This window comes from Mobula birostris, chromosome 4, assembly GCF_030028105.1.
Source record: "Mobula birostris isolate sMobBir1 chromosome 4, sMobBir1.hap1, whole genome shotgun sequence".
Taxonomy (NCBI): Eukaryota; Metazoa; Chordata; class Chondrichthyes; order Myliobatiformes; family Myliobatidae; genus Mobula; species Mobula birostris.
Genome location: NC_092373.1, coordinates 8324595 through 8350027, shown reverse-complemented (window position 1 = coordinate 8350027; position 25433 = coordinate 8324595). Strand labels below are relative to the sequence as shown.

At 45.6% G+C, this 25433-nt stretch overlaps 1 protein-coding gene across 1 annotated transcript in view; it reads right to left on the bottom strand.

Annotated features, from left to right (window-relative positions):
• Window positions 1-25433, bottom strand: part of LOC140195832 (nucleotidyltransferase MB21D2-like) — a 48424-nt gene that overhangs the window by 2086 nt on the left and 20905 nt on the right. The window lies entirely within an intron of this gene.

Here is a 25433-nt window from a genome sequence, read left to right as displayed (position 1 = left end):
TGACTTGGATAGGTTGGGTGAGTGGGCAAATTCATGGCAGATGCAATTTAATGTGGATAGATGTGAAGTTATCCACTTTGGTGGCAAAAATAGGAAAACAGATTATTATCTGAATGGTGGCCGATTAGGAAAAGGGAGGGGGGGCAACGAGACCTGGGTGTCATTATACACCAGTCATTGAAAGTGGGCATGCAGGTACAGCAGGCGGTGAAAAAGGCGAATGGTATGCTGGCATTCATAGCGAGAGGATTCGAGTACAGGAGCAGGGAGGTACTACTGCAGTTGTACAAGGCCTTGGTGAGACCACACCTGGAGTATTGTGTGCAGTTTTGGTCCCCTAATCTGAGGAAAGACATCCTTGCCATAGAGGGAGTACAAAGAAGGTTCACCAGATTGATTCCTGGGATGGCAGGACTTTTATATGATGAAAGACTGGATGAACTGGGCTTGTACTCATTGGAATTTAGAAGATTGAGGGGGGATCTGATTGAAACGTATAAGATCCTAAAGGGATTGGACAGGCTAGATGCAGGAAGATTGTTCCCGTTGTTGGGGAAGTCCAGAACGATGGGCCACAGTTTGAGGATAGAGGGGAAGCCTTTTAGGACCGAGATTAGGAAAAACTTCTTCACACAGAGAGTGGTGAATCTGTGGAATTCTCTGCCACAGGAAACAGTTGAGGCCAGTTCATTGGCTATATTTAAGAGGGAGTTAGATATGGCCCTTGTGGCTATGGGGGTCAGGGGGTATGGAGGGAAGGCTGGGGCGGGGTTCTGAGTTGGATGATCAGCCATGATAATAAATGGCGGTGCAGGCTCGAAGGGCCGAATGGCCTACTCCTACACCTATTTTCTATGTTTCTATGTTTTGGACTTGTCCGTGTCTTGAAAAATATTGAAAGGAAGTTTTTCCAAACTTTTTCTTTACTTTTCAAAGTCAATTTTAAGCCTAATCCTCTGACGGCCCTATTCGGTATTGTTGCAGGACAAGATATCAAGCTGAAGACATCTGATTTACATATTTTGGCCTTTAACACTGTTATAGCTAGGAGGGCGCTTTTGTTTAAATGGAAAGATATTTTTCCTCCTACTCAGGCTCAATGGTTATGCGGCATTATGTCATGCTTAGATTTAGAGAAGATTCGTGGTTCAATTTCTGAATCTTGTCAAGACTTTCAAACATTGTGGGGACCCTTTCTGAATTATTTTCAAAACTTTCAAAACCATCAATTTGCTGTTTAAATTCAGATGTTGGTTATTATTAATTTTTTATTATACGAGAAGGTATTTTACCTTTTTTCTCATTAATAAACAGCTTCGGTCAAGGTAGGGGTTAGACTCTTACTTTGTAATAAATTAGTATAATTCAATATAACTATTGACTAACTTACATGAATATGGGGTAATGAGATTGTTATTATAAATTGATATAATGTAATTGGTAATTTAAAAAAAAATCTTTTTTGACCTTTTATACACACTTTCTTGTACCCTGTATTCTTCTATATAGAAACTAATAAAAATATTGAAAAGAAGGAACTTGTTAATGACTACACAGGATGCCTGGAAATTTATTGTTGAATTACAAAATTAATTCATGCAGGAACACGATGAAGGAAGTCCATTAACTGGACTAGGTGTCTGCACTGATTTTGTTAATTTACACTCAATCAACAGAATAGGGCAGTGTACACTGGATGAATTCTTCCATCGATAACTATTAGGAACTAATACAGTTTTATAGTACTAAAAATGTAGAAAACATACAGCACAATACAGGCCCTTCGGTCCACAAAGCTGAGCCAAACATGTCCCTACCTTAGAACTACCTAGGCTTTACCCATAGCCCTCTATTTTTCTAAGCTCCATGTACCCATCCAGGAGTCTCTTAAAAGACCCTAACATTTCCACCTCTACCACCGTCACCGGCAGCCCATTCCACACATTCACCACTCTGCGAAAAAAAACTTACCCCTGACATCTCCTCTGTACCTACTTCCACGCACCTTAAATCTAGCCCTCTTGTGTTAGCCATTTCAGCCCTGGGAGAAAGCCTCTGACTATCTTCTGACTATTTTCTATGTTTCTATCCACACGATCAATGCCTCACTGTAGTAGTATTGGTAGTGTTCTGTTTTTTGTATTTCATTTAAATACATAATTTGATACTCAGTAAAACAGCAGTTTGTCTTTTTTTTAAAAATAGGTTTTAAAACAATTTCCATGAAACTTTGGCTAACTGGGGCAGTAGCTTAATCGGGCCAAAATGTACTGGGCCCAAGGCGTCTCAATGAACTGGAAGCCACTGTACCTAACCAAACTCCTTCTAAATGCTGCAATCAAACCAACATCCACCACATCCACTGGTGGCTTTTTCCACACTTCCTTCACCCTCTGAGTGAAGGAGGTCTTCCTTAGGTTCCTTTAAATATTTCATCTTTCACTCTTACCCTATGACCTCTAGTGCTAGTCTTTTAATTTGCAAATCAATTAAACACCATGCCATTGAAGTGCATGGTACAAAGTGGAGATTTAACAAAAGTAATTAAACTTCTGGGTGGCAGGGTGGAGATATGTCTCTTCCAAAGGAGGTGTAAGGCGCTCCTTCCCTCTGCTAGCCTATAGGTCATCCCTGGGCAAGGTGTAGCCTCTGATTAGACCCACCCCGCCAACTAGATCAGGGTCATGTGAAGCCTAGTGTCTGCACAGATGAGCAGGATGGTCATATGAGCAGCTGCTGCTGATCACAAGTCTTGGTTATGCAACCACTGATGCCAGGCAGACAACCTGAAGATTATTAATAATGGCTGGGATCACCCGTCTTGTGAAGACACTGGCCAGAAGAAAGCAATGGCAAAGATCTGTAGAAAAAGATTTGCCAAGATCAATCATGGTCAAGACCATGATTGCCCATGTCACATGACACAGCACATAATGAACAAATGATTGAATTAAACTTTGCAATTACGAAGTCAAAAGTAATTAAATAGAATTAGTGATTTAATTAAAAGCTGCTCCACTCCCAGAGGGGAACATTAACCGTCATTATAATGTTCTCTCTCTACCATCTTGGCATCCTTACCTTAGCATATTGAAGTGGTCAGATTCTACAGGGTTTGGAACTGGACTAGTTCAAAGTAAATTTATTATTGAAGTACATACATGTCATCATATATTACCCCGAGATTCATTTTCTTGCAGACGTTCACAGTAAATACAAAGAAATGCAATAAAATCAATGAAAGACAAACAAGCAGTATGCAAAAGACAATAAAAAGAGAAAACAAAGAAAGAAAATACTAATAATAAATAAATAACAAATATCAAGAACACCTCTCAACATCCAACCCTACATCCCTGCCATGAGAGGTGGAAACGGGTAAGGCCGGCCACCAGGGCTCCGGTGAAGCTGTACAGGCCAATCCCCTGTACAGTGGATGCAATCGATTACAGAAACATTGATGAGCTCCAGCCTGATCATCGACTTTGGACAACGGAGGCAGGAGGTCATCAGTGGCTGATGCTCCACTGTGAGCTAAGGGCCCAAAAAGAAGAAATATCAAGAACATGAGATGAAGAGTTCTTGAAAGTGAGTCCATAGGTTGTGGGAACAGTTCAGTGTTGGGGTGAGTGAAGTTGAGTGACGTTATCCCCCCGTAGTTCAAGAGCCTGATGGTTGAGGGGTAATAACTGTTCCTGAACCTGTGGTGTGGGTCATAAGGGTGTTGTATCTTCTTCCCAATGGCAGTGGGGAGAGAGAGCATAGTTTGGATGGTTGGGGGAGGGGGGGGGGAGTGTCCTTGATGACAGATGTTGCTTTCCTGCGACAGTGCTCCTTGTGGATGTGCTTGAGGGATGGGGGGGATCTACCCATGATGGAATAGGACCATATCCATCACTTTTTGTATGCCTTTCCATTCAAGTGTGTTGGTGTTTTCATACAAGGCCACCATGCACCTAGCCAATAACTCTCCACCCCACATCTATAGAGCTTGTCAAAGTTTTAGGTGATGTGCCAAATCTTTGCAAACTGAGAAAGTAGAGGTGCTGTCCTGCCTCTAACATGCTGGACTAGAGAAATGGACACCAGCCTCTGGAAATGAGCAAAACAGTAAAGTAGGCAGAAAGAACTAATGGGACAGCAGCTCAATGACAGTGAGCAACAGAGGACATAACTAGGGTTGTTTCTCTCAAGCAGAGAATGAAGAGACCGGATAAAGGTTTTACAATTGAGATAGAAACAGTCGGGCTTCTTCATTCTGGCCGTCTTCTCATTGCTACCATCAAGGACGATGTACAGGAACCTGAAGGCACACACTCAGCATCTTTTTTTGTACTTATTTTATTTTATATACAGGGGATTCCAGTTAACTGAGATACATTTTGGCCCAACTAGCTGAAGACTCATGGAAATAGTTAAAAAAGTATAAAAAAGACAATCTACCATTTAATGTATTTAAACAAATGAGAACACTACCATGCTACTACAGGACTATAAATCTACGGATTAGTTTCTAATAGCTATCAGTGGAGGAATTCATCTGGTGTATGTTGCTGAGTATGGGATGTCCAGGGGGAGGGTTGCACCTCTGCTGAGGGGGGTTTGTCATATTCACTCTGGGGCAGCGCACTCACCTTTGACCCCACCAGATACTCAGCTCTCCCCTGTGGCTCCAAGTAGCTGTTCACATGCAACAGATGCCACACCCCATTACATTGCCTAGACAGGTGGGATATACTAGGGTAGGGTAGCCAGCAGGCCACATACCCCAGTGAAATAAGGACAAGCCTATTTCATCATCCGACTGGGCGGGTGAGATCTACAGTGAGATCCAACGGCCAGGAAGGTGGTTCTGTAACGCTCTGTGGAGAGCGAAGAGCATGACAAGGCACAGAAGGGCGTCAAGGCCATCCCACTGCAACCAAGGAAACCCCAGCTGTGACAATTACTCGTACCACTGGACCCAGACTTCTGAGGTCGAGAGAGCGGAACTGTCCCAGTCCAATGGCTCTCCCACAGCACAGGTTTCACTGTCGGCATTGGACACAGTGGCTGATCACCGCATAGACGGTAAGGCTTATTCATTCAGAATTCCTCTTCCTTTCCAATTCTGATGAAGGGTCTCAGCCTGAAATACTGACTCTTATCCCCTCCATAGATGCTGCCTGACCTACTGAGTTCCTCCAGCATTTTGTACGTGCTACTCAGGATCTCCAGCTTCTGCAGAACCTTCCGTTTAAAGGTAGGCAGTCAGAATCAATTTTTTTAATTCCCAGGGTAGAAATGCCAGACAGCAGGGGGCAGCGGTGTTACAGAAATAAATAGCATTGTAATCAGCCTCATTAAGACCAAGGAATTGATTGTGGACTTCAGGAAGGAGAAAGTACACTAATCCTCATTGAGGGATCAGTATGCAAAGCGTGTGCAGTTTCATGTTCCTGGCACTCAGCATCGCTGGAGATCTATCCTGGGCCCAGCATTTTGATACAATTACAAGGGAAAGGCGATGGATATAGTTCATTAGAAGTTTGAGGACATTTGGTATGTCACCAAAGACACGAGCAAATTTCTACAGACGTACCGCGTTCTACAGATGGAGATCATTCTGACTGGTGGCATCACTGCACAGGATCGGAGAAAGCTGCAGAAAGTTGCAAACTCAGGCAGCTCCATCATGGGCACCAGCCTCCCCAGCATTGAGGACATCTTCAAAAGGCAATGCCTCAAAAAGGTAGCATCCATCAAAAAGGACCCTCACCATTCAGGTCATGTCCCTCTCCTTGTTACTATCATCGAGGAGCCTGTAGACATTACAGGAACAGCCTCCACCCTTCCACAAATGGTCCATGAATACTACCTCACTCTTTTACTCAACAATTGAACACCGAGTGCCAGAGGAACTCAGGACTTCAGACAGCATCTATGGAGGGGAATAGACAATTGACGTTTCAGGCCGAGACCTTTCATCAGGACTGCAGCCCGACCTGCTGAGGAGTTCCTCCAGCACTCTGTGTGTGTTACTCTTTCCAGCACGCTGCCCGAATCTCCCGAGCTCACTGTCCTGTTCTTTACTTTTACACATTATAATTTATCATTTTTATTATGTACTGCACTGTACTGCTGCTGCACATTTCACAACATCTGCTAGTGGTGATACAAGCTGATTCTGGCCAACCGAGATATGACGGACTAGAGGGACTATTTCTGTTCAAAGATTACGTCCCGTCATCCAGTCCCATACGACAGCAGAGTAGTGCAAGACTCACTTCAGTTAGGGCGCAAACAATTGCAAAGCGCCTGTGTACCCCTGAATTGGCATCTTCCCACTGAAAGTTCACCTTGAGATTTTGCAGGCGGCTGCCGCAGTGAGAGATGGCAGCACTCTGCCCTTCTAGTGCAAGGGTCAACACCCTGAAGTCAGCAGTTACATCACTGGGGAGATACTGATCCACATCACACCACCCCCGACGTCGCTGTGACGTCAGGCACCTTTCACCTTCACCTTCTGACAGTGAGAAGCGGAACTGCAGAGGCTGGAAGGCTGGACCAATGCTGGAAATATGGTTGCTGATTAACGAGAGCCTGAACAGGCGCCCTTGATCCTCAATCACACTTTAGTTACTCGTGCACGAGGAGAGGGGCCCGGCTCGTCACCACACCATTCCCAAGTCTGAACGGAAAACTCTCAGTGCTCCACAGTAGTATAGAAGTTAGCGTGATGCTATTACAGCCCAGGGTTTCAGAGTTCAGAGTTCAATTCCTTCAGCCGGGGTGGGAGGGGAAATCTGTGGAATTTAATACCACGGGCAGTCTTACAGGCCGTGTCACTGGGTGCATTTAAGGCAGAGGTTGATAGGTTCTTCAATAGCCAGAGTGGGAAATGTGACGGGGAGAAGGCAGGAAAATGGGGTTGACAGCAAAAAGGATCAGCCATGGTGAAATGGTGGAGGAAGCTTGATGGGCTGAATGGCCTAATTCTGCTCCTGTCTTATGGTCTAGTTCTGGCGCCGTCTGTAGGGAAACTCTGTGCATCCTCCCCATTGGTGATCCAGTTCCTCCCACAGTCCAAAGACGTGTTGATTAGTAATAAACCAGCGCTATCATGTTTGCTGTTGTGTGCTGGGGCAGCAGACACCAACAGAATCAACAAACTCATTCGTAAGGCCAGTGATGTTGTGGGGATGGAACTGGACTCTCTCACGGTGGTGTCTGAAAAGAGGATGCTGTCCAAGTTGCATGCCATTTATGGTTTTATTACTATTATTTATGGTGCAACTGTAATGAAAACCAATTTCCCCCGGGATCAATAAAGTATGACTATGACTAAATGGGGACATTGTAAATTGTCCTGTGACGAGGCGAGTGTTAAACAGGTGGGTTGGGCTGGGCTGGAACAGCCTGTTCTGCACTGTATCACTAAATTAAAAAAAAGTACATTTTTTTATGAATTTTTATGAATTGACTAGCAGTTACGGATATTGACCATCTGATAAACTGGTACATGTTGAAAATCCTTACTTTCAAGAACAGTCATCATTCACAAAACTCAATGGAAACTGCAAGCTGAAAACCAGCGATACTTTGAAGTTAGTAAAGTAGGGTGGAGATAAGTCTCTACCAAAGGAGGTGTAGGGCACTCCATTCCTTCCGCTAGCCTGCAGGTCCCCTTGGGCAAAGTGTAGCACCTGCTGAGCTGTCACCTCCCCCCCCCCCCCCCGATCACGTGAAACCATGGGAACAGGTGGCGGATGGTCGTATGAGCAGCTGGTGCAGATCACAACTCCAGGTTATGCGACCACTGACACCAGGCAGACCATCTCTAAATGGTATTGATAACGGCTGGGGTCACCCAGCTTGAAAAAGACACTGCCCAGAAGTAGGCAGTGGTAAACCACTTCTGTGGAAGAATTTGTCAAGAACAATCATGGTCTTGGATCCACGGCACGTAATAATGACGATGATGAAAGTAATCAAGTTGTGTACAACTTAAGAGACCCAGATTGAATGGATACCGAAGACTTTTTTTCCTCTGGGTGGAAATGACCGATACGAGGGGGATTAATTTTAAGGTGACTGGAGGAACGGTTAGTGGGGAGGGGCAGTGGGGATGTCAGAGCCAGGGAGTGGTGGGTGCATGGAACACTCTGCCACTGGTGGAGGCAGATAAATCAGGGGGTATTGCAGGGGGCTCCTACATAGGCTCATAGATGGCATGAAAAATGGAGCGTTAAGTTGATACGACCCTAAGACCACAAGATATCAGAGCAGAAATGGGCCATTTGGCCCATCGAGTCTGCTCAGCCATTTCATCATGGCTGATCTAACTCTCCTCTCAGTCCCAAGCTCCTGCCTTCATCCCCTATCCCTTCATTCACCTGACCAGTCAAGACCCTATCAACCTCTGCCTTAAATATACATGAAGACTTGGCTTCCACAGCTGCCCGTGACATCGAATTCCACAGATTCATTGCTCTCCGGCTAAAGAAGCTCCCCCTCATCTCCGTGCTAAAAGGACACCCCTCTATTCCGAGACCGTGTCCTCTGATCTTATACTCTCCCACCATAAGGAACATCCTCTCTACATCCATGCTATCGAAGCCCTTTCACCTTCGATAGGTCTAAGAGCAAGTTGAAAAGTCAGCTCCACATTGTGAGTCAAAGTACTTGCACTCTGCTTAGTGTTCTATGGTCCAGATTTTATGTTCTTAATTGACCCCTGGCTGGCGGGTGTGCCTTGTATCCTTCTGACATATCCGTACCTCGTCGGATCTCCAGATTCCCAGCCTTCTTAATGCCATGGACCAATACTAATAAGCAAGGGATTATTAACCCCAGGTTGGCAACCCCTATGCCAAATGGCCACAGTTCCCTGCTCTGCAAAAGAAAGCTTATACTCTTCAAAGAACTAAACACAAACACACACCCCTACCTGGAGGAACTCAGCAGGATAGGCAGAATCTAGGAAATGAATAAACAGTCGACATTTTGGGAGGAGACTTTTCTTCAGGACCGGAAAGTAAGGGAGAAGATGCCAGAATAAAAAGGTTGGACTGGGGGGGGGGGGGGGGGGGGGGGAAGGAGGATAGCCAGGTGGGTGGGAAAGGTCAAAGGTGGAGGAGGAGGAGGAATCTGACCAGAGAGAAAAGACCATTGGAGAAAGGGGAGGAGGGGACCCAGGGGAAAGTGATGGGCAGGTAAGAAGAGGTGAAAGGGCTGGAGTAGAAGAAGAGGAGATGTGGAGGGAATTTTTTTTTTACTGCAAGGGGAAATCGATATTCATGCCATCAGGTTGGAGGCTACCCAGATGGAATATATCATATAACATGGCAGAATGGGAATTAAAATGTTTGACCACTGGGAAATCCTGCTTTTGGCGGATGGAGCAGAGGTGCTAGACAAAGCAGACTCCCAACTTATGAGAGGTCTCACCAATATAGAGTAGGCCACATTGGGAGCACAAGACACAATAGATGACCCCAGCAGATTTGCAGGTGAAATGTTGTCTCACCTGGAAGGACTGTCTGAGACCCTCTTTATGGGCAGGTGCTGCATTTAGGCCATTTGCAAGGATAAGTTCCAGGAGGGAGACTGGGGGGGGAGGGGAGGGGGTTTTGCAGAGAAGGGAATAGCGGAGGAAGTGATCCCTGAGGAAAGTGGGGGGTTGAGGTAAAGATATGTTTAGTGGGGGTCCCTTTAGAGATGGGGAAAGATGTTGAAGATGATGTGTTGGATGTGGAGGCTCACGGGGTTTTAGGAAAGGACAAAGGGAACTCTATCACTGCTAAGGTGGCGGGAAGATGTTTGGGAAATTGAGGAGATGCAGGTGGGGCCAGTGCCAGAAGTAAAGGAAGAGAAACCCTGTGCCCTGGAAAGGGAAGCTGCATACTGGGAAAAGATGTGATGGAAGGAAAGGTGAAGGAACAGAGAAAAGCTCATTTCACACTCTCACCACCTGCTGAATGAAAAAGTTTCCCCTCATGTTCCCCACAAACTTTTCACCTTTCACCCTTAACCCACAACCTCTAGTTGTAGACCCACCCAACCTCAGTGGAAAAGGCCTGCTTGCATTTACCCCATCTATACCCCTCATAATTTGGCATTCCTCTATGAAATCTCCCCTGAAGCTTCAACGTTCGAGTGCAGGGGTTCCCAGTGTTTTTTATGCCATGGACCGATACCATTAAGCAAGGGTCAGTGAACCCCAGATTGGGAACTACTCTCTCAAGGAATAAAGTTCTAACTTATTCAGTCTTTCCTCGTAACTCAGGTCCTGGCAACAGCCTTGCAGATTTTCTCTGTACTCGTTCAACTTTATTGACATTTTTCCTATAGGTAGATGACCAAATCTGCACACAATACTCCAAATTAGGCCTCAACAACATCTTATACAACTTCAACATAACATCCTATCTCCTGCACTCAGTACATTAATTTATGAAGGTCAATGTACCAAAAGCTTTCTTTTGATTGTACACCAGCTGTAAACAGTCTTTGCCTGGACATTGTCTTACTCATTATCTTGTTGTAACATCTATAGAATCACCCACACCAGGCAGCATCTACTGAAGAGTTCCAGGCTCAAGACCTTCCACTTACCTCTATTCCCAAACATGTTATCTCATATCATTAAGATTTGTTGAGAATCCCTACCACCCACCCCACAATCTCCTTGACCCACTACCGTCAGGAAGGAGGCACAGGAGCATCAGGACTAGGACTGTCAGACTGGGTAACAGCTTCTTCCCTTAGGCTGTGAGACTAATGAATGCCCTGCCACCAACAAGGTCTCGTCATTACGACAGTGAGCTGTTTACTGTTCACCTGTGCTGTGCACTGTGTGCTTTTTGAATTATATTTTACAAACCTATTTATGGTAACCTTTCATGTGCTATGTGTGACTGTGAGGGTGCACCGTGGTCCAGACGTATATATGTACAGTCAGATGACAATAAACTTCAACTTAACTCACTAACAGTGTGAGATAGAACCAGAAAAAAGCCAGTCTAAAAAAAAAATCAATGCTCTCTTCCCTCCAATAGAACCAAATAGGAAAGAAAATATTATCCTATATATTTTAATGGGAAAATGGAGAAGCTGCAATTATTCTCCTTCAAGGAGTGAGTGAGAATCAGGTTTATTATCACAGTCCATAAGACACAGAGTAGGAGCAGCGTTACACCATTCAGCTCATCGAGTCTACTCTGCCATTAAATCATGGCTGCTTTATTAGCCCTTTCAACCTGTATTTCTCCCCATAACCTTTGACACCATTACCAATCAAGAACCCATCGACGTCCGCTTTAGATACACTCAATGACTTGGCCTCCACAGCTGTCCATGGCAATGAACTCCACAGATTCATCTCCCTCTGGCTCAAGAAATTCCTCCTCATCTCTATCCCAAAGGGACATCCTTCTATTCTGAGGCTGTACCCTCTGGTCCTAGACAAAATTACTATAAAAATCAACTGAAAGGCACCCGTTAGTCTTGTGAGACCATGGATCTGCGCCTGGAAAGTCTTCACTCTCCAGGGCGCAGGCCTGGGCAAGGTTGTATGGACGACCAGCAGTTGCCCATGCTGCAAGTTTCCCCTCTCCACGACACCAATGTTGTCCAAGGGAAGGGCATTAGGACCCATACAGCTTGGCACCAGTGTCGTCGCAGAGCAATGTGTGGTTAAGTGCCTTGCTGAAGGACACAACACGTTGCCTCGGCTGGGGCTCGAACTCACGACCTTCAGGTCGCTAGTCCAATGTCTTAACCACCTGGCCACATGCCCACACATAAAAAAAATCAAATAGTGCAGGGAATAATGAGGTAGTGTTCATGATCCGTTCAGAAATCTGGCAGAGGGAAAGAAGCAGTTCCTAAATCATTGACATTAGCTTGGTCATATTTACACGGAAACTGTGAATTGGGTTGTTTGTGTCATGGATGCATTGGGGTCCAGCCTGTAAGTGTCACCATGCTTCTGGCACCAGCGTAAGCTGCCCACAACTCACTGACTGCACTCCTGTGCTTTTTGGAAACCAGAGGAAACCCATGGAATTATGTGGGCTTCCTCAGTCAGCAGCAGAAGTGAATGCAGATCACTGGCACTGCAAGGCATTACACTAACCGCTACGCTGCCGTGCTGCCACTGAAATGTATGGGTCTTCAGGCTTCTGTACCTTCTGGTAGCAGTGGTGGGGGGAGGGGATGTCCCGGATGGTGAGGGGCCTGAATGATGGATTTGATTTTTTTTGGGGCACCACTTTCAAGGCAAATTCATTTGGCATTCAACCCTACACATGCATTCAGGTAAATGAAACAGTGTTCCTCTGGGTCCAAGGTCAACTCACAGTACATACTGTCACACACAGCACATATAGTCACATAATAATATTAGTACAAGTGGGTTGAAGATGGATGATGCATGGGATGTTGTTCTGCAGCCATGTTTCTGCAAGGAAAAGTACGTAGCAGTTCCTCACCACGTGCTAGTGCAGCCGCAGATGATGGAAAATCAGCTCGTCTTCCACGGAACGAACACCAGACAGCAGCACTGAGGAGAGTGCCAACAGTACGTATTCCTGTCCGCCTGCTGTGTCTGTTCTCTCCTACACCCCTGACAGCTGCAACAATTTACACTCCGGCATGATGGCCAGGTCTGTGCAATAAGAGGCCACATAGCTTCCATGCTGTCAGTCTCACCAATGAACTGGGCTGACAGCACGGCCTTAATGGGGAAAGGTGAATAAAAGGGTTTTAGAATCAATTTGGGGAAATTAAGGAGAAGCTGTCAGAAATATTTGAAAGAAGATCAAACTCTCCCTTTAGGAAGAAGCAAGATGCTGCCTTTAATGAATTTGCTAAGACTTTTTATGAAATGGGGAGAAAATTCAAATCAGAGGTGCAAGGGGACGTGGTAGTCCTCATGCAAGATTCCCTAAAGCAGGGGTTCCCAACCGGGGGTGCACAGATTCCTTAGTTAACGGCAGGGGTCCGTGGCATAAAAAAGGTTGGGAACCCCTGCCCTGAAGGTTAACTTGCAGGTTGAGTCGGTGGTAAGGAAGACAAAAGCAATGTTAGCATTCGTTTTTAAGGGACTAGAATATAAAAGAATGTGCAGCTGAGGCTTTATAAGGGATCTGTCAGACCGCACTTGGATTATTGAGAGCAGTTTTGGGCTTTTATCTGAGAAAGGGTGTGATGGCATTGGAGATGGCTCAGTGAAGGTTCATGAGATCGATTCTGGGAATGAAAGGCTTAATGTCAGAACTGGACTTGGGTTTCAAATCACCGGCCTATGTCATGAAATTTGTTAACTTAGTGACAGCAGTTCAACGCAATACATGATAATATAGAAAAAAGGTACAGTAAGCATATGTATACTAAATTGTTAAATTAAGAATAATAGTGCAAAAACAATTTTTTTTTAAGTGAGGTAGTGTTCTTCAGAAATGGGAAGAAGCTGTTCCTGAATTGCTGAGTGTGTGCCTACAGGTTTCTGTACTTCCTTCCTGACGGTAACAGTGAGAAGAGGGCAGGTCCTGGGTGACAATGGACGCCTTAATAATGGACGCTGCCTTTCTGAGGCACCGCTCCCTGAAACACACACAAAATGCTAGGGGAACTCAGTAGACCAGGCAGTCCTGCTAAAGGGTCTCGGCCCAAAATGTCAACTGTACTACTCACCGCGCCCCCCCCCCCCAACCCCATAGATGCTGCCTGGCCAGCTGAGTTCCTCCAGCACCTCCAGATTTTCTCTCGTTTGTCACCACTCTTTGAAGACTTCTTGGATACTACGGAGTAGTATAATGTATTAGATAGTGTAGCTCTGGGCCTGTACTTGCTGGAGTTTAGAGAATGAAGGGGAGTCTAGGACCAAACGGTGCAGCCTCAGAATAGAGGGACGTCTACTTAGAACAGACATGAGAAGGAATTTCTATAACCAGAGATTAGTGAATCTGTGGAATTTGTTTCCACAGATGGCTATGGAGGCCAAGTCATTAGGTACATTTAAAGCTGAGGTTGATAGTTTCTTGATTAGTCAGGGTGTCAAAGATTATGGGGAGAAGGCAGGGGAATGAGGTTGAGAGGCAGAATAAATTAGCCATAATGGAATGGTGGAGCAGACTTGATGAGCAGAATGGCCTAATTCTGCTCCTACATCTTGTGGTCTTTGAGAGTGAAGCAGATTTAATAACGTTAAAAGATATGGAATTACACAGCAGTGAAAAGGAAGTATAGTTAAATAGGTAATTTCAGAGTCCATTAACTTGCTCTTCCCAACCTTCAAGTAAAGTTGTAAACTAGAGTGCTGGCATATTAACCTTAGAACAGAACAACACAGCTCAGAAACAGGCCCTTTGGCCCACAATGTTGTGCCAAGCCAATTAAATTAATCAAGTGACTAACTAATCTCTTCTACCTACACAATGTCCTTATTGCTCCATTTTCCTCACACTCATGACCCTATCTAAGCGTCTCTTAAAAGTCTCGAATGCCTCTGCCTTTACACCAAACCACGCATTCCAGGTACCCTGCACTCTCCGTGTAAAAAAAAAACTTGCCCCTCACACCTCCTTTGAGATTAATACCAAACAAGAGAGGGGGTAAACATCTTAACCCCTGGAAAAAGATATCGCCTGTCTGCTCCATGTCTCTCATAATCTTTTCAGCCTTTATCAGATTTATCCTCAGCCTTTGCCATTCCAGAGAAAACAACCCAAGTTTATCGAACCTCTCATTTTAGAACATGCCCTCTAATCCTGGTGAAACTTTTCCACACCGTCTCCATTAATTAACCATGCGACAGACAGAGGTTTTAAAGTCCTGCTGATCTCTGCTAATTTAGACCTTCAGTGGAGCATCGAGGCAGCGAACAGTGAACAGGTGCCCAAACTGGAATAGAGCAGAGGCTGAATTTGAATCTGGTGTATAATCACAGACACATGCCATGTAACTTGTTTGGCAGCAGCAGTCCAGCGCAATACAAAACCGAAAGTACAGTACATATATATCACCATATACATCCGAGACTCATTTTCTTTCTTAATAAATCCAGTAACCTAAATAGAACCAATGAAAGACTGCACCATTTGGGGATACTACCATTGTGAAAAACAACGAACTGTGCAAATACAAAAAGAAAGAAAACTAATAAGCAATAAATATCGAGAACACAAAATGAAGAGTCCTTGAAAGTGATGGCAACAGTTCAGTGATGGGGTGAGTGAAGTTATCACCTCAACCGTCAGGTTCAAGAGCCTGATGGTTGAGGGGTAATAACTGTTCCTGAACCTGGTGGTGTGGGACCTGATGATTGAGGGGTAATAACTGTCCCTGAACCTGGTGGTGTGGGACCTGATGGTTGAGAGGTAATAACTGTTCCTGAACCTGGTGGTGTGGGACCTGATGGTTGAGGGGTAATAACTGTTCCTGAACCTGGTGGTGTGGGACCTGATGGTTGAGGGGTAATAACTGTTCCTGAACCTGGTGGTGTGGGACCTGACGGTTGAGGGGTAATAACTGTTCCTGAACCTGGTGGTGTGGGACCTGATGGTTGAGGGGTAATAACTGTTCCTGAACCTGGTGGTGTGGGACCTGATGGTTGAGGGGTAATATCTATTCCTGAACCTGGTGGTGTGGGACCTGATGGTTGAGGGTAATAACTGTTCCTGAACCTGGTGGTGTGCGACCTGATGGTTGAGGGGTAATAACTGTTCCTGAACCTGGTGGTGTGGGACCTGATGGTTGAGGGTAATAACTGTTCCTGAACCTGGTGGTGTGGGACCTGATGGTTGAGGGTAATAACTGTTCCTGAACCTGGTGGTGTGGGACCTGATGATTCAGGGGTAATAACTGTTCCTGAACCTGGTGCTGTGGGACACGAGGTTCCTGTACCTTCTTAATGGCAGCAGCAAGAGAGCATGTCCTGGGTGGAGGGTGACCCTGATGATGGACGCTGTTTTCCTGCGACAGTGCTCCATGTAGATGTGCTCATTGGTGGGGAGGCTTTACCCGTGTTGGACTGGGCCGTATCTACTACTTTTTGTAATATTTTCCATTCAAGGGCAAACACATAAAATTTGCAAAAATTACCAGAATATGACAGTGGGGAAGATGATGTTCTTAAAAAAAAAGTGCATGTTTTAAGGCTCCTGTAGCTCCTCTCCTCTATGATGGTAGTAATGAGAAGAGGGCACATCGTGAATGGTGAGGGACATTCATGGTTGGGAAGCAAGTGTGCATGAGTGAGCTGGCTGAGTTTAGAACGTTCTGCAGCTTTTTCCAGTTCTGTGCAGTGGCCCCTCCATACCAGACAGTGATGAAACCAGTTAGAATGCTCTCCACAGTACTTCTGTAGGAACTTGCTCAGGACCTCGGTGACATGCCAAAAGATTTGAAAACTTTTCAAAATAAAGATTTGAAATAAAAGAAGGTTTGAATTGCGCCAGTCTACAGGACAACTACCAGAAGAACTTAAAAGCTTATCCATTCACTCTCAAAAAGTGAACAAATGAATATCCATTGTGGTTAAATTTAGTGTCAAATTAGGGTCAAGCAACTCAAGTTTCCATTACAGCAACAGTCCAGGACAGCAGACACAAGTCATCATCTTCAAAAGCTGAACTATAGAGGCTGGTATACACAAAAATATTGTCTACATACTAAAAGACAACTTTATTAGATATTTCCTGTACCTAACAAAGTGGCCACTGAATTTATGTTCATGGTCGTCTGCTGTTGTAGCCCATCCACTTCAAGGTTCAGCTTGTTGTGCTTTCAGAGATGCTCTTCTGCACACCACCGTTGTAATGTGTGGTTATTTGAGTTGCTATTGCCTTCCTGTCAGTTTGAACAAGTCCAGCCATTCTCCTCTGACACCAATAATCATCCCACAGCCAAAGACACTTAGATCACATTTTTTCCCCAATTCTGATGTATGATCTGAACAACAACTAAACCCCTTAGCCATGTATGTATGCTTTTGTGCAGAGTTGCTGACACATGATGAGATATTTACATTAATATGTACATGTGTACCTAATAAAGTGGCCACTGTGTGTGTGTGTGTGTGTGTGTGTGTGTGTACACATCGTTTTTAGCCTGCACAAGTCCTGAAATGCTTAAGCACAAGATTCTAGAAATCTTGACCAACACAAAATGCCGGTGGAATTCAACAGGTCAGGCAGCATCAATGGATGGGAATAAGTATCGATATTTTGGGCAGAGAACATTCATTATACTGGAAAGTAAGGACAGATGATAGGTGATAAGCCACAAGGAGCAGAGTTAGGCCATTTATGCCATCGAGTCTGTTCCGCCATTTCATCATGGCTGATCCCGGATCCCACTCAACACCATAAACCTGCCTTCTCATCATATCCTTTGATGCCCCAACCCATCAGGAAACGATCAAATTCCACCCCACAGTCTGGGGCAGAGCATTGCACAGATTTACTACCCTGGCTGAAAAAAAATTCTTCCTTACCTCTGTTCTAAAGGGTTGCCCCTCGGTTTTGAGGTTGTGTTCTCTGGTTCTGGATATATTATAGAACATAGAATAGTACAGCACAGTACAGGCCCTTCGGCCCACAATGTTGTGACGACCCTCAAACCCTGCCTCCCATATAAGCCCCCACCTTAGATTCCTCCATATACCTGTCTAGTAGTCTCTTAAACTTCACTAGTGTATCTGCCTCCACCACTGACTCAGGCAATGCATTCCACGCACCAACCACTCTCTGAGTAAAAAACCTTCCTCTAATATCCCCCTTGAACTTCCCACCCCTTACCTTAAAGCCATGTCCTCTTGTATTGAGCAGTGGTGCCCTGGGGAAGAGGTGCTGGCTATCCACTCTATCTGTTCCTCTTATTATCTTGTACTCCTCTATCATGTCTCCTCTCATCCTCCTTCTCTCCAAAGAGTAAAGCCCTAGCTCCCTTAATCTCTGATCATAATGCATACTTTCTAAACCAGGCAGCATCCTGGTAAATCTCCTCTGTACCCTTTCCAATGCTTCCACATCCTTCCTATAGTGAGGTGACCAGAACTGGACACAATACTCCATGTGTGGCCTAACCAGAGTTTTATAGAGCTGCGTCATTACCTCGCGACTCTTAAACTCTATCCCTCGACTTATGAAAGCTAACACCCCATAAGCTTTCTTAACTACCCTATCCACCTGCGAGGCAACTTTCAGGGATCTGTGGATATGTACCCTGAGATCCCTCTGCTCCTCCACACTACCAAGTATCCTGCCATTTACTTCGTACTCTGCCTTGGAGTTTGTCCTTCCAAAGTGTACCACCTCACACTTCTCCAAGTTGAACTCTATCTGCCACCTCTCAGCCCACTTCTGCATCCTATCAATGACTTTCTGCAATCTTTGACAATCCTCTACACTATCTGCAACACCTCCAACCTTTGTGTCATCTGCAAACTTGCCAACCCACCCTTCTACCCCCCACATCCAGGTCGTTAATAAAAATCACGAAAAGTAGAGGTCCCAGAACCGATCCTTGTGGGACATCACTAGTCACAATCCTCCAATCTGAACGTACTCCCTCCACCACCACCCTCTGCCTTCTGCAGGCAAGCCAATTCTGAAACCACCTGGCCAAACTTCCCTGGATCCCATGCCTTCTAACTTTCTGAATAAGCCTACCATGTGGAACCTTGTCAAATGCCTTACTAAAATCCATATAGATCACATCCACTGCACTACCCTCATCTATATGCCTGGTCACCTCCTCAACGAACTCTATCAGGCTTGTTAGACATGATCTGCCCTTCACAAAGCCATGCTGACTGTCCCTGATCAGACCATGATTCTCCAAATGCCCAGAGATCCTATCTCAAAGAATCTTTTCCAACAGCTTTCCCACCACAGACGTAAGGCTCACTCGTCTATAATTACCCGGACTATCCCTACTACCTTTTTTGAACAAGGGAACAACATTCGCCTCCCTCCAGTCCTCCGGTACCATTCCAGTGGACAACGAGGACATAAAGATCCTAGCCAGAGGCTCAGCAATCTCTTCCCTCGCCTCGTGAAGCAGCCTGGGGAATATTCCATCAGGCCCCGGGGTCTTATCTGTCCTAATGTATTTTAACAACTCCAACACCTGCTCTCCCTTAATATCAACATGCTCCAGAACATCAACCTCACTCATATTGTCCTCACCATCATCAAGTTCCCTCTCATTGGTGAATACCGAAGAGAAGTATTCATTGAGGACCTCGCTCACTTCCACAGCCTCCAGGCACATCTTCCCACCTTTATCTCTAATCGGTCCTACCTTCACTCCTGTCATCCTTTTTTTCATCACATAATTGAAGAATGCCTTGGGGTTTTCCTTTACCCTACTCACCAAGGCCTTCTCATGCCCTCTTCTTGCTCTTCTCAGTCCCTTCTTAAGCTCCTTTCTTGCTTCCCTATATTCCTCAATAGACCCATCTGATCCTTGCTTCCTAAACCTCATGTATGCTGCCTTCTTCCACCTGACTAGATTTTCCACCTCACTTGTCACCCATGGTTCCTTCACCCTACCATTCTTTATCTTCCTCACCGGGACAAATTTATCCCTTACATCCTGCAAGAGATCTCTAAACATCGACCACATGTCCATAGTACATTTCCCTGCAAAAACATCATCCCAATTCACACCCGCAAGTTCTAGCCTTATAGCCTCATAATTTGCCTTTCCCCAATTAAAAATTTTCCTGTCCTCTTTGATTCTATCCTTTTCCATGATAATTATAAAGGCCAGGGAGCGGTGGTCACTGTCCCCCAGATGCTCACCCACTGAGAGATCTGTGACCTGACCCAGTTCATTACCTAGTACTAGATCTAGTATGGCATTCCCCATGGTCGGCCTGTCCACATACTGTGACAGGAATCCATCCTGGACACACCTAACAAATTCTGCCCCATCTAAACCCTTGGAACTAATCAGGTGCCAATCAATATTAGGGAAGTTAAAGTCACCCATGATAACAACCCTGTTATTTTTGCACCTTTCCAAAATCTGCTCCTCTGTATCTCTGCCGCTACCAGGGGGCCTATAGAATACCCCCAGTAGAGTAACTGCTCCCTTCCTGTTCCTGACTTCCACCCATACTGACTCAAAAGAGGATCCTGCTACATTACCCACCCTTTCTGTAGCTGTAATAGTATCCCTGACCAGTAATGCCACCCCTCCTCCCCTTTTTCCACCCTCTCTATCCCTTTTAAAGCACTGAAATCCAGGAATATTGAGAATCCATTTCTGCCCTGCTACCAGCCAGGTCTCTGTAATGGCCACTACATCATAATTCCATGTATGTATCCAAGCTCTCAGTTCATCACTTTTGTTCCTGATGCTTCTTGCATTGAGGTACACACATTTCAGTCCTTCTACCTTACCGTCTTTACACTGTTTATTCTGCTTCTCTTTCCTCAAAGCCTCTCTGTATGTTAGATCTGGCTTTACTCCATGCACTTCTTTCATTGCTCTATCGCTCTGGGTCCCATCCCCCTCGCAAATTAGTTTAAACGCTCCCGCACCATGCTAGCAAACCTACCTGCAAGGATATTGCTCCCCCTCGAGTTCAGGTCCAACCCATCCAATCTGTACAGGTCCCACCTTCCCCAGAAGAGATCCCAATGATCCAAAAATCTGAATCCCTGCTCCCTGTACCAACTCCTCAGCCACGCATTCAACTGCCATCTCCTCCAATTCTTACCATCTCTGTCACGTAGCACTGGCAGCAATCCTGAGAACGCCACCCTTGAGGTCCTGTTCTTCAGCCTTCTGCCTAATTCCCGAAACTCACACTTCAGGACCTCATCCCTCTTCCTGCCTATGTCGTTGGTCCCAACATGTATCACGACTTCTGGTTGCTTTCCCTCTCGTACCAGGATGTCGTGCACCCCATCAGAGACATCCCGGACCCGGGCACCTGGGAGGCAACAAACCATGCGGGTGTCCTTCTCACGTCCACAAAATCTCCTGTCTGCTCCCCTGACTATAGAGTCTCCAATGACGACAGCTCTCCTCTTCTCCGTCCCACCCTTCTGCACCACAGGGTCAGACTCAGTGCCAGAGGCCCTGCCACCGTGGCTCACACCTGATCGGTGGTCACCGCCAACAGTATCCAGGACGGTAAACTTATTATTCAGGGGAATGGCTACAGGGGTGCTCTGCACTACCTGTCTGCTCACCTTCGCTTTCCCCCCTCTGACTGTCACCCAACGACCTACTTCCGACAGTCTAGGTGTGACTACCTCCCTGTAGCTCTCATCTATGACTGCCTCATTCTCCCTTATGAGTCGAAGGTTATCCAGTTGCTGCTCCAGATTCCTTACACGGTCTTCCAGATCACCCAGCTGTATGCACTTCTGGCAGATGTGACTCTGCGGCAGAGGGGTGGACTGCCACATCTCACATGAGAGGCACATCACCATCTCAAGAGACATTGTAAAGACTAACTGCGAGCTAGCTTGTCCTCTGCCTCTTCTCGTCGAAGCCTCTAGAGTCAAAGCCTCAAAGCACTCCTTCACTGGCCCACTCACGCTCTGGCCGCTTTCCACATTATGATTCTACATTAATGTAAATATCTCAAGAGGGTACAGCCTCAGGATAGAGGGGCATTCATTCAAAACAGAAATACAGAGAAATTTCTTTAGCCAGAGGGTGTTGAATTTATGGAATTTGTTGCCATGTGCAGCTGTGGAGGCCAGGTTGTTGGGTGTATTTGAGCCAGAGATTGGTAGGTTCTTGGCATCAAAGGTTTTGAGGAGAAGGCTGGGAAATGTGGTTGAGGAGGGGAAAGATAAAGGATCAGCCATGATTGAATGGCGGAGCAGGTGCGATGGACCAAATGGCTTAATTCTGCTCTGATGTCTTATATCCCCACCATAGGAAACATTCTCTCCACATCCACCCTATCTAGTCCTTTCAATATTCGATAGGTTTCAATGAGATTCCCCCGCATTCTTCTAAATTCCAGTGAGCTCAGGCTCAAAGCTACAAAATGCTCCCTTGATTCCAAAAATCTTCCTTGTGAACTGCTTCTGACTCTCTCCAATGACAACACATAGTTTGAGATATGGTGCCCAAAACTGTTCAATATACTCCAAATGCGGCCTGACTAGTGTCTTATAAAACCTCAGCATTATCTCCTTGCCTTTTATTCTATTCCCCTTGAAATAAATGCCAACATTGCATTTGTCTTCTTTACCACAGATTCAACCTATAAATTAACCTTCTGAGAGTCTTGCACGAGGACCCCCAAGTCCCTCTGCACCACTGATGTTTGAACTTTCTGCCCAGTTAGATAATAGTCCACACTATTGTTCCTTGTACCAAAATACACTGAATTGTGCCAGTCTACAGGACAACCACCAGAAGAACTTGAAAGCTTATCCATTCACTCTCAAAGAGAGAACAAATGAATATCCATTGTGCTTAAATCTAGTGCCAAATTAGGGAGAAGGTGGGTGGGGGAAGGAGAGGGTTTGAAGAAAAAAAGTGGGACAGCGGTTCATATCCTCCTTCCATGGTCTACTTTCTATCAGATTCTTCCTTCTTCAGCCCGTTACCTCTTCCACTCATCACCTCCAACTTCTTACTTTGTCCCTTCCTCCCCCACCATCCTTCCCCACCACACCTCCCCCTCCCCTCATCTCCCAATACCGGTTTCTTCCCCCTTTCCTTTCCAGTCCTGATAAAGTACCTGCCCCACACGTTGACTGCTTATTCATTTCTATTGATGCCAAGTTTCTCCAGCATTTTGTGTGTGTTGCCCTGGATTTCCAGTACCTGCAGAATCTCGTGTTTAATAATCCAGATGGAGATGCACCAAGTACAGAATGAAAGAAGAGGGGCTCTTCCATCCAACAAGGGTCCATTCTGAACCATTTGCCTGGAGCCCAGGCCAGAAATGGCCAAGATTCAGTACATTAAAATATTTGTGATTTAAAACATTTCTCATTTGTCTCCTTCCCACTGACAGCATGTCAAGCTGTGCCGAAACATTTACACAGCTAGGAGGCTCAACATGGCAGCACCCTTTGTACACAGAGAAACTTCATCTACACCTCTTTCATTGGTCACAACTGAAACATTGACCACAAGACATGGGAGCAGAATTAGGCCATTTGGCCCATTGAGTCTACTCTACCATTCCATCATGGCTGACTTATAATTCCTCTCAACCCCATTCTCCTTGTAAATGTTGACACCCTCATCAATCATGAACCTATCAACCTCTGCCTTAAATTTACCTAATGACTTAGCCTCCACAGCCACCTGTGGCAATGAACTCCTCCTTTCCTACACTCTGGCTACAGAAATTCCTTCTATCTCTGTTCTGAGGCTGTGCCCTCTGGTCCTGGATTCACCCACTATAGAAATGATTCTCTCCACGTCCACTCTCTAAGCTTTTCAATATTCAATAAGTTTCAATGAGATTCTCCCCCACCCCCATTCTTCTAAACTCCAGTGAGTACAGGTCCAGAGTCATCAAAATGTCCTCGTACATTAACCCTTTCATTCCCAGATCATTCTCATGATTGGAGAATCTCTTCCCCATGACCTATGAAACTCCAATTTCAGATAAGCAGACAGTTCTCATCCAAAGTATGCCAGCCCACCCAACACATACGAAGACAAAGGAATCATCAGTGTAACTCCAACATCAACGCTGTCCTCAATGCACCCTTTCCATTTCACGCACATCTATCCTCATCCCCTCCTCCTGTCACCCCACCAAGGACTGGCTACCACCCCATCAGCCTCCACGTCCAACACATAATTCTCCATAACATCTGCCATCTCCAGCGGGATGCCACCACAAAGCACAGCTTTCCCTACACCCCACTTTCCGCAGGGATCGCTCCCTACGTGACTCAATTGTCTGTTCGTTCCTCCCCACGGATCTCTCTCCTGACACTTATCTTCACAAGTGGAACAAGTGCTACATCTACCCCTACACCTCTTCCCTCACTACCATTCAGAGTCCCAAACAGTCCTTCCAGGTGAGGCAACACTTCAGCCGAGAGACTGTTGGGGTCATTTACTGCATCCGGTGCAGCCTTCTGTATATCGATGGGACCCAAAACAAAGCTTCGCCGAGTATCTATGCTCCGTCTGCCAGAAAAAGCGGGATCTCCCAGTGGCCACCCCTTTTAATTCTGCTTCCCATTCCCACATGCCAGTCCATGGCCTCCTCTACTGTCGTAATGAGGCCGCACTCAGGTTGGAGGAGCAACACCTTATATTCCAGCTAGGTAAGCTCCAGGCTGATGGCTTGAACTTAGACTTCTCAAACTTCTGGTAATGCCCCCCCCCCCCCACCATTCCCCTCTCTTACCTTATCACCTCCCCCCCAGTGTCCCTCTCTTTTTCTTTCTTCCATGGTCTTCCGTCCTCTATCAGGCGCCTTCTCCAACCCTGTATCCCTTTTACTAATCAACTTTCCAGCTCATTACTTCACCCCTCCCCTCCCAGTTTCACCTTGAGGTTCTTCCTTCCCCCCCCCAACCTTTTTACTCTGACATCCTCAACTTTTTTCTGCAGTCCCGATGAAGGGTCTCAGTCTCAAATGTCGACTATTTTCCATAGGTGCTGCCTGCCCTGCCGAGTTCCTCCAGCATTGTGTGTGTGTTGCTTGGATTTCCAGCCTCTGCAGATATTCTCTTGTTTGTCAGTGTTACATGTCTGAAGAGTGGGAGGGAGGGGTGAAACAGGGGCCAGTAGGTGATAGGCAGACCGAGGAGTAGTGAGGAACGAGGGACGGATGGAGCCAAGGGGGGACTAAATGTGTTCTAAATGTTCGTGTTTAAGTATTAACTGTAATATCGCAAACTATAGTGCAGCTTTTCAAGATCAAGTTCATTGATATTCAGAGTATTGTGTACAGTTCTGGTCACCGAATTACAGGAAAGATGTCAATAAAATTGAGAGAGTACAGAGGAGGTTTACTAAAATGTTGCCTGGGTTTCATCTCCTAAGTTACAGAGAAAGGTTGAACAAGTTAGGTCTTTATTCTTTGGAGTGTAGAAGGTTGAGGGGGTACTTGATAGAGGTGTTTAAAATTATGAGGGGGATCGATAGAGTTGACGTGGATAGGCTTTTTCCATGAGAGTGGGGGAGATTCAAACAAGAGGACATGAGTTGAGAGTTAAAGGGCAAAAATTTAGGGGTAACATGAGGGAGAACTTCTTTACTCAGAGAGTGGTAGCTGTGTGGAACAAGCTTCCAGCAGAAGTGGTTGAGGTAGGTTCGATGTTGTCGTTTAAAGTTAAATTGGATAGATATATGGACAGCAAAGGAATGGAGGGTTATGGGCTGAGTGCAGGTTGGTGGGGCTAGGTGAGAGTAAGAGCTCAGCACGGACCAGAAGGGCCGAGATGGCCTGTTTCCGTGCTGTAATTGTTATATGGTTATATTCAATCATA